The 9172-nt window shown below is 42.3% G+C and overlaps 1 pseudogene; it reads right to left on the reverse strand.

Annotated features, from left to right (window-relative positions):
* Positions 1-2262: 2262 nt before the first annotated feature.
* On the reverse strand, positions 2263-6312 carry LOC122745933 (annotated as a pseudogene).
* Between the last annotated feature and the right edge of the window lie 2860 nt (positions 6313-9172).

The following is a 9172-nucleotide window of genomic DNA, read 5'->3' on the forward strand; positions in this document are numbered from 1 at the left end:
GGAGAAGAGTTTTTTTTTCCTTTCTTTTTTTTGTGGGGCAATGAGAGTTGCCCAAGGTCACATAGCTAGTAAGTGTCAAGTGTCTGAAATCAGATTTGAACTCAGGTCCTCCTGACTCCAGGGCCAGTTCTTTATCTACTATACTACCTAGCTGCCCCTTGGAGGAGAGTTTTTAAAGCAGTGCATTCCTCTGCCAAATCAAATAGGTCTTCCCCCTAATTGAGGAACAATTAGTACAATTAGATCTTATTGTATTCTTGTACATCTTTCAGTCAAATGTAGAGTGGTAAAGATGGGATGGTGTTGAGCATCCCTTGGGATGCCATGGTTGTGGTACCCAACACATGTAGAGTTGACTCACATAAAGATTTTGTGCAGGCTACCGGTAGTCAGCATTTTCTTGGCTGCCTCTTTGGGGTATAGATAAGAAACTGAGATTTATTCCATCTCCCACCCCCATGCCTTCTCACTCTCATAGCTGTGTCTCTCCATCATAGATCTCTTCTTGCTACCCTTGGTCTAATTCAGCTGCTTTCCCCTTCCTCGATCTCTTTAATGCTATTTCTACTTCTCCTATTAGCATATCTGGGATTGGGATGTTAGGGTCCAGGTGTCATGGTTCTACTTGTTATTGGAAACATTCTACTATATTAATTTTTACAGATCTTTTATATTGTTCTTGCGTGTGTGTGTGTGCGTGCCCTTAAATGCCTTTGTTGTTGTTCTTTTTTTGGGGGGGCAATGGGGATTAAGTGACTTGCCCAGGGTCACACAGCTAGTAAGTATCAAGTGTCTGAGTCCCGATTTGAACTCAGGTCCTCCTGAATCCAGGGCCGGTGCTTTATCCACTGCGCCACCTAGCCGCCCCCTGTTGTTGTTTAGTCTTTTAGTTGTGTCTGATTCTTCATGACCCTGTGGACCATACTATCCATGGACTTTTCTCGGCAAAGATGCTGAAGTGGTTTGCCATTTCCTTTTCCAGAGGATTAAGGGAAACAAGGTTAAGTGATTTACCCAGGGTCACACAGCTAGTAAGTACCGAAGCTAGATTTGAACTCAAGTCTTCCTGATTCCAGGCCCAGCGCTCTATCCACTGAGCCACCTAGCTATCTTCTAGGCAGAGAGGTTAAGTGACTTGCCCAAGGTCACACAGCTAGTGTCTGAGGTCATATTTGAACTTGTCTTCCTGATTCTAGGCCCAGTGCTGTATCCACTGAGCCGCTTAGTTACCTTCATAAATGCCATTAGGATGGCTGACGTTTTTAGTTAGATTTCTTGACTGGTTTTACCCTCTGCTATGATGTCTTTCTGTTTAATGATCCAATGCTTCAAAATAATCAGATATCATCCCTCTCCACTCAGTCAGTACATCAAATGTCTACCACTCTCTTAGCTGTTTAGGTCTTTTTGGAGGATCCAGAGCTAGAAAGGCTCTTTTTTTCTTAGTTGTATTTTATTTTTTCCAATTACATTCACTTTTGTAAGATTTTTGAGTTTCAAATTTTTCTCCCTCCCTCCAATCCTTCCCTCCCTCCTTTTCAAGACAGCAAGCAATCTGATATAGGTTATATATGTACAGTCACATTAAACATATGGAAAGGAGCTCAGAGACCATCTAATGAGGAAACCAAGGCATGGACACATGTCACATGACTTTCCCTGGGCTGCAGGATTAGAATTCAAGTGCTTGGACTCCAAACCCCAGCATCCTTTCCATTCTCCCATGTTGTGACTTCAAATGTATAGCAGATAAACTTCTGTATAAAATCATCAGAATCCATGTCTGTCACTTCTGATGTTCATTTCCATTTTCTCATTGTTGAGTACTTGTTTTAATAGTTTAGGACTTTATAGATGGATGTAGAAAGGAAGTAATAGTACCACAAGGAAAGCACTTCAGTAGTGAGCCCACACAAGCTCCCAGGCTTGTGCTTGGGGGGGTACATCTATGGATCCTCTCATGCTATAAGGACTCTGCCTAAATAACCCTTCCCCCCCTCCTCTCTCTTTCTCTCTCCCTTCCTTCTTCCCTTCCTCTCCCTCTCTCTCTCCCTAAACACACATGCTGATATGCACACACACACACACACACACACACACAAGAACAGACAGGTTCCGATTCCGTCCATCCACATGAAGGAAAGCAAAGACGAGAAAGGCATGGGGTTATTCTAAAAATGTATTGCCTAGGTTAGGGATCCTTGGGGACTTTGTAGTAACTCTACTTGAAGAAACTTTCTCCCTTACTCCACAAGGAATAGCCTAAGATGCTAAGATATCAAAGAATGGAGGATGGCAACAGGGGGAATCAGGCAGGGTTCTGTCAGAAGCAATCTGACATCAGACTCAAACACAGCCAGGGTAAGTCCTGCCCACCTCCTCCCCCAACCCAGAGTCTACTCAAGGCAGTGTGGGAATTTATTTTGTTTGGGGACCCTGCCTTTGAGCTGAAATTAAAAAGACTTGGACCCTCAAGGGTTTTTTCTGTGTAAGAGGGGCTGGTGCCCCTCCACTTCAGCTGAGTCAAAAAGCCCCGTGGGCTTTACAGGACACCAGGTCAGACAGCTGGGGGAAAAAGCCCCAGCTCCCTCCGCCCTGAGGGGATCTACCCCAGAGATCCCTGGCTTGTCCAGGCCGGCCTCTGGCGTAGCCTGTGCAGAGGCATGGGCCCCTGGAGCCATGGTTGTGGTACGCACAGGACACTCAAGCATCCACCCAGCCGCAGCCCTAGCAGGCTGGTGGATTAGCTTGACATGTGCAGGGTCACAGGGAGCCCAAGGTTTGAGGGGAGAGAAGGAACATATATACAGGAGAGAAGACAGTGGAAGGGGAGGCCAGAATATTGAGAGAACAGAAGGGAAGCCGGAAGTTGGTGAAAGCGAGGATGGAGAAGGAGGACTAACGGAGCTGACAAGAGACAAGGAGATGGTACAAAGAGGTTGGAGAAAGTGAGAGAGGGAGAAAGCAAGAGAGGCAGAAAGTGAGAGAGGTGGCAGCAGCCAGCATACCCATAGGCAAGAGGTGGCAACGGCCCTTATTATATTAAAAGCAGACAGGTTGTATAATTTGTATTTCTTAACCCTTATTGTTTAAATTGATTTTTATAAATAAATTCTGCTTTGATTATTTAATTAAGAGGCTTCTTAATCATTTGCTTATCAATTTGGGAGCAGAGCAGTGTGGAGAAATTTTTAAAAGGCCCTAACAGGTTGGTTTAGAAAATTAATAGCAGTCAGATAGCCAGCCAGTCAAAAGTGCCCAGATTAGTCTCCCCTAGTTAGAACCCAGTAAATTAGTAAAAATATTCTCACAGCAGAGAGAACAAGGCCAGAGCCCCTCCATCCTCAAAACAAAGAGGTTGAGAGTCTTGCAGCCTAAATTCAGTTGTCTGCTCATCATCCAAGGGGGAAAGGATACAATGTGATAGGGTAATATAAGAAACATGGCAGAAGCACCAAAATATGTGGAAAAACCTCAATGCTAACCCAGAAGACAAGAAGACAAACCAACAGAGAGGATCCTTAAACAAAACACCCAGAAACAGAAGGAAGAATGAGTAAATCTCAAAAAGAATCCAAAGATCAATTTTCAGTTGTATTGTTGTTGTTGTTATTGTTGTTTTTGAGCTGTTCAGTCATGTCCAATTCTTCATGACCCCATGGATCATAGCACACCAGGTCCTTCTGTCCTCAGCCATGTCCTGAGGTCTATCCAAGCTCATGTTCATTGCTTCCATGACACTATCTATCCATCTCATCTTCTGCCATCCCCTTTAATTGCTATTTCCTTCTTCAGTTCATTTTACATATGAGGAAACTGAGGCAAACAGGGTGGAGTGACTTGTCCAGGGTCACCCAGCTGGTAAATATCTGAGGTTAGAGTTGAACTCCAGGCCCAGAACTCTATCCACTGTACCACCTAACTACCCAAAGTCAATTAGCAAATATTATAATATGAAAGAAAGTAGATCAAGAGTTTCTGATGAAAGGCTGAATTCTTAGGATACTCCAGAAATCATGGAACAATAGGAAACTCTAGAAAGTTTCAAAAGGGAAATATAATTCTCCAAAGTAAAAATTAGGAATACATATAGGGGGCAGCTAGGTGGCACAGTGGATAAAGCACCGGCCCGGGATTCAGGAGGACCTGAGTTCAAATCCAGCCTCAGTCACTTGACACTTAATAGCTGTGTGACCCTGGGCAAGTCACTTAACATCAATTGCCTCACACACAAAAAGAAAAAAGAAAAAAAAAAGGAATACACATAGATTAGAAATTAGTGTTTTCAATGCATATTTTTTTTAAAAAGAAACAAAATACCAGAACAGAACAAAAAAAACCATGATGGAGAATGTCTATAAGGAAACAAAAGCTACAAGAAAAGGATTATCAAATTTAAAGCACAAAAATACTGAATTTAGTCCTAAAAGACTAAGCCCAAAGCTGAGTCATTTCCAATTGTCTTGACTTTTGTCTTGCCATCGGACTCCAATGACTCTGGAGGAGAAAGTGAAGCTGATGACTTTGTGCAACTTTGCTTCACTTATATCTAATTTATTCACAAGTCAAGACATCACCCTTGTGTTGTCATTGGTCCTCTTCAAGAAGGAAGGACAAACAACAACAACAACTCCAGCATAGTGTTAGAAGTTATCCTGTGTTCTTTCTATCCCCTTGATGATACCTTCTTGTTCTTTCTTTTACCTGATAGGTCAATCTTAATTTCTTTTTTTTTTTTTTTTTTTGGTGAGGCAATTGGGGTTAAGTGATTTGCCCAGGGTCACACAGCTAGTAAGTGTTAAGTGTCTGAGGCCCGATTTGAACTGAGGTCCTCCTGAATCCAGGACCAGTGCTCTATCCACTGTGCCACCTAGCTGCCCCTCAATCTTAATTTCTTAAGAAAATAAAACCAAACCAAACCCAAACCATCGTCATCATCAACAACAAATAATCTTCCCTTGAATAACTGATTTAATCTGTAATGTGGTATCTCGATTTAGCATGTTCTTCTGGGGAGCTATGATTCATTAGTTATCTCTGTGCACCCTGTCCTCAAGGTGAGTCATTTTCAGTTGCATAAAAGTCATAGCATTTTTTAACGTCGTTATCTTTTTCATCTCTTCTCACAAGAATTTATTAAGCATCTATCATATTCAAGACCCTGGAATGTACCTTGGAATCATGCTGAAAGAGTAACCAAAATTTTTTTTAAAAAACTAAAATTTTTTTTAAAAGGGTAACCAAAATATCCCTAAATTTTGACATATAGATCCCCCTGTGAGGCAACTGACTCAAGGTCAAAGATAGAAAATAAAAAAGTCCTATATACCCCAAAATATTCACAGCAGTACTTTTCATGCTATCAAAGAATGGAAGACAAAGTAGGTGTGCGTGGTTTGTGGAAAGGATAAACAAGAAATATAAGACATACATGTGGAGATTTCAGAGAAACATGGAAAGACATAAGAACTGATTCAAACAAAACAAAACAAAAAGAACTGATTTGGAGCCTGAATTCTGCCCTTCCCCCCAGCCACAAGCAGTTTTATTTTTTCACATGGTGAACAGTCATCACTGGCCCCCACAGTCATCTGAAGTCAGTAGTCCTGATTTCTGAAAACAATAAAGTTGTACAAAGGTTCTCCCCCTTTTTGAAATCCATGTTCATTTTCTTTCCAAGACACAGAGCTGTCTGCAAAGCCCTGGAAAGACAAGGTGACCCAAGGAATTAACTCTGGACCATGGAAACGGTGACACAGCTATTTCAGTAACAGGCATATCTTCTCAGAGATTATGAAGTGAGTGATTATGCACAACCTTTTTCCACTGATATACTTGGCTGAGGACAGCAATAGGTTGATACGAAACTGAATGACTGATTATTTAATTCCACATTATTGAAGATGGCCCCAAGCCAGTCAAAGAGTTCTGGTGCACTGCATGATTCTTCAGATTTTCCCTCAAGTTCTCCATTCTGTAGCAATGGATGCTGAAGGTCTCGTAATGTGCTCAATGCTATTTTGGGCTGATATTCCTGAATTTGGTATTTTGAAAAATATGACATCACTGTTGGAGGTTTGTGATGCCAAACCAGAAAGAAATGGAATTTCAGTGCTTTCATTTCATTTGAGACCCAAGGTGTTCTTTTATACTTCTTGGAATCAGGATTGAAGGACGAATCCATCAAATCAAGGACCGGAGTGGGAGGGTAACTTAGCCAGATCTTCTCCTAAAGAAGATCATTTTAGCAGCTCTCTCCCTGTGCCTTTGTCCGGGCCATCCTTCATGTCTGGAATGAATTCCTGCCTTACCTCCAACTTATACAGTCCATTTTCCCCTCTCAGATACAGCTTGGTTGCCATCTTTTGCATGAAGCCTTTCCTAACCCTGACCTCAACCCACTCCCCTCCCCAGCTGCTAGTGCCCTCCATCCCAAACTACCTTGTATTTCACTATTATGTATGCCAGTGTGTATATATTTGCATTTATTAGCTTGGTGCATTATATATTTTATTTTTTGATAAGCTATAGTATTTATGTATTTTTTAGTTTTCAACACTCATTTTTGTAAGATTCTGAGTTTCAAACTTTTCTCCCTCCCTATCTTCCCTGTCCCCTTCCCAAGACAGCAAGCAATTTGATACAGGTTACATGTGTGCAATCATGTTAAACATATTTCCATGGTATTCATGTTGTGAAAGAAGAGTAACAACAAAAGGGAAAAACCACAAAAAAGAAAAAATAACAAAGCAACAGTAGAAATGAAAATCATATCCTTTGATCTGCATGATCTTTATGGTTCTTTCTCTGGATGTGGAGAGCATTTTGCATCATGAGCCTTTTGGCAATGTCTTAGATCACTGTATTGCTGAGAAGAGCTGAATCTATCACAGTTGGTCACTGAATATGCATTATATGTTTTATATGTACTTGTTGTCATCTCCCTCATTAGACTGTAAGCTCATTGTGGGTAGGGACAGTCTCTTTGTCCTTGTATCCTCACTGCCTAGAATGGTGCCTGGCACACATTGTAGCCCCATCATAAATACTTGTGGACTGATTAAACTGATAAGAGATCATGTACAGTAGTGGAATGAGCCATGGACAGAACCTCAGAGGACCCTGGTCCAAATCTTGCTGGCTGTAGGAGTCTCACCTCTTTGGGCATCAGTTTCCTATAAAATGGAGAAAACCACTCATATTTCTGACATCATGGGATGGTTATGAAGAAAGTTTTTTGTAGAGCTAAAAATGACATAGAAACATGAGTTATCATTATTATTATTTAACCAATGACCTTGGACAGAGCCTTAATTAGGTGAAACTAATTGCATCTGGGAAAAATTCAGTTGAAGGAAGGGATTGTATGGCAATGCAGTGGATGGTCTGACAAGGATGGGGTTGGCCCAGAGAAGGGATTGATGGGGTGAGCCGGGAGACAACAGAAAAGAAGCCGTCTGATGCAGAGCAGACCACAGGACAATCCCACCTCCCCTCACAGAGCCCCGCGCAAGCTGTTACTGGTAACAGCCAGGAGACAAGGTGCAAAGTTGTTTGTTCACCTTGGGGAAGAAACTCAGAAGCACCTTGAGGAAGGCAGAGCCATGCTCCAGACTCCAGGACAAACTGCCTAGGACAAAACCCCTTTTGTCCTCTGCCAATTCTATCTCTGAGCTTGGTTAAGTAAATCACTGACTCTTAGCTTTTCCATTTATAAAATATGGGCATTAATGACCGCCTCTGTTTCATTAACTCACAGGAAACTGCAAGAATGAACCTGGGGTGGGGGGGGCAGCTAGGTGGTGCAGTGGATGAAACAACAGCCCTGGATTCAGGAGGACCTGAGTTCAAATCCAGCCTCAGGCACTTGACACTAGCTGGGTGACCCTGGGCAAGTCACTTAACCCTCATTGCTCCACAAAAAAAAGAAAAAGAAAGAAAGCTTATTGATTGGTCAATCCTATTTGAACCTATGTTTTTCAGTATAAGTCCCTGTAAGTTTGAACTTTGGGAGGTATCAATTCTGTTCTACTTCATGTGTGGACTCATGATGAGTGGAAAAGGCATTGATTTTGGTGTTAGAGGCCCTGGGCTCAGCTCTTGGCTCCACACCCTCGAGTGGTGTGCTCTTGGGCAAGTTTCATAAAAGCTCTGGGCCTCAGTTTCCTTCTCTGTAAGGTGGGGTGTGGTGTAGACCCAATCAACAATTCTTAACGGTTCTTGGTGTGCTGAGATCCTTTGCAGGACAGTGTTTTTAAATGCATGCGATAAAATACCTAAGATTACAAGGGAAGACAGTTATTTTGAAATCAAGTTGTCAAAATAATTTTTTAAAATAGAAGCCTAAGTTCACAGTCCCCAGGTTAGGAAGCATTGGTAGATAATCTTTAAAAGCCCTTCCAGTTCTGCGTCACCATGGTGTTACATGTCTATATCTGCCTAGAAATGTTGTCACTTTAGTGTCTCTACCTTAAGTTGTTCCTATCTTCACTGCCTGTCAGAGGACCCAAGTTCAAATCCTATCTGACACCTACTTTCCATATGACCTTGGGCTTGTCATTAATACCCCACCCCTGGTCTCAGTTTATTCATCTGTAAAATGGAGAGAGTAGGCTAGAGGTTTCTTCTAGCTCTGATCTTTGACCCTGTGAAACTACAGACTGAGAAGTCAGTCCCTGGTGAAGGATAAAGGGTTTTTTTTGAGGGGTGGGGTGGGACTGGGGCAATGAAGGTTAAGTGACTTGCCCAGGGTCACACAGCTAATAAGTGTCAAGTGTCTGAAGCTGGATTTGAACTCAGGTCCTCCTGAATCCAGGGCCAGTGCTTTATCCACTGTGCCATCCAGCTGCCCCGAGAGAGGTTTTTTCCAGAAATTTCCCTGCTATCTGCCTTCTGAAAATTCAGAGACTGGGGTTGGGGAGGGGGAATTAGGAGTGAGATAACATCCTGCTCATTGTGAAGTTCCTCATTGTAAAAGATGGCGATCTGTGAGGTAGAGAAAAGAAACATTTTAACCCTATAAGTCTCCCTTCTTGTGAATGGCTGTTAATAGAAAAGTAGTCGGAGACAGTGACCCTGTCCTACAGAATCTTCCACTGGTGGGTATAATGTATGCATGCACACACACGCACTCATGCACACATACACACACGCACACACACGCACACACACA

The sequence above is a fragment of the Dromiciops gliroides genome, chromosome 1 (assembly GCF_019393635.1).
Source record: "Dromiciops gliroides isolate mDroGli1 chromosome 1, mDroGli1.pri, whole genome shotgun sequence".
In the NCBI taxonomy this organism is placed as follows: Eukaryota; Metazoa; Chordata; class Mammalia; order Microbiotheria; family Microbiotheriidae; genus Dromiciops; species Dromiciops gliroides.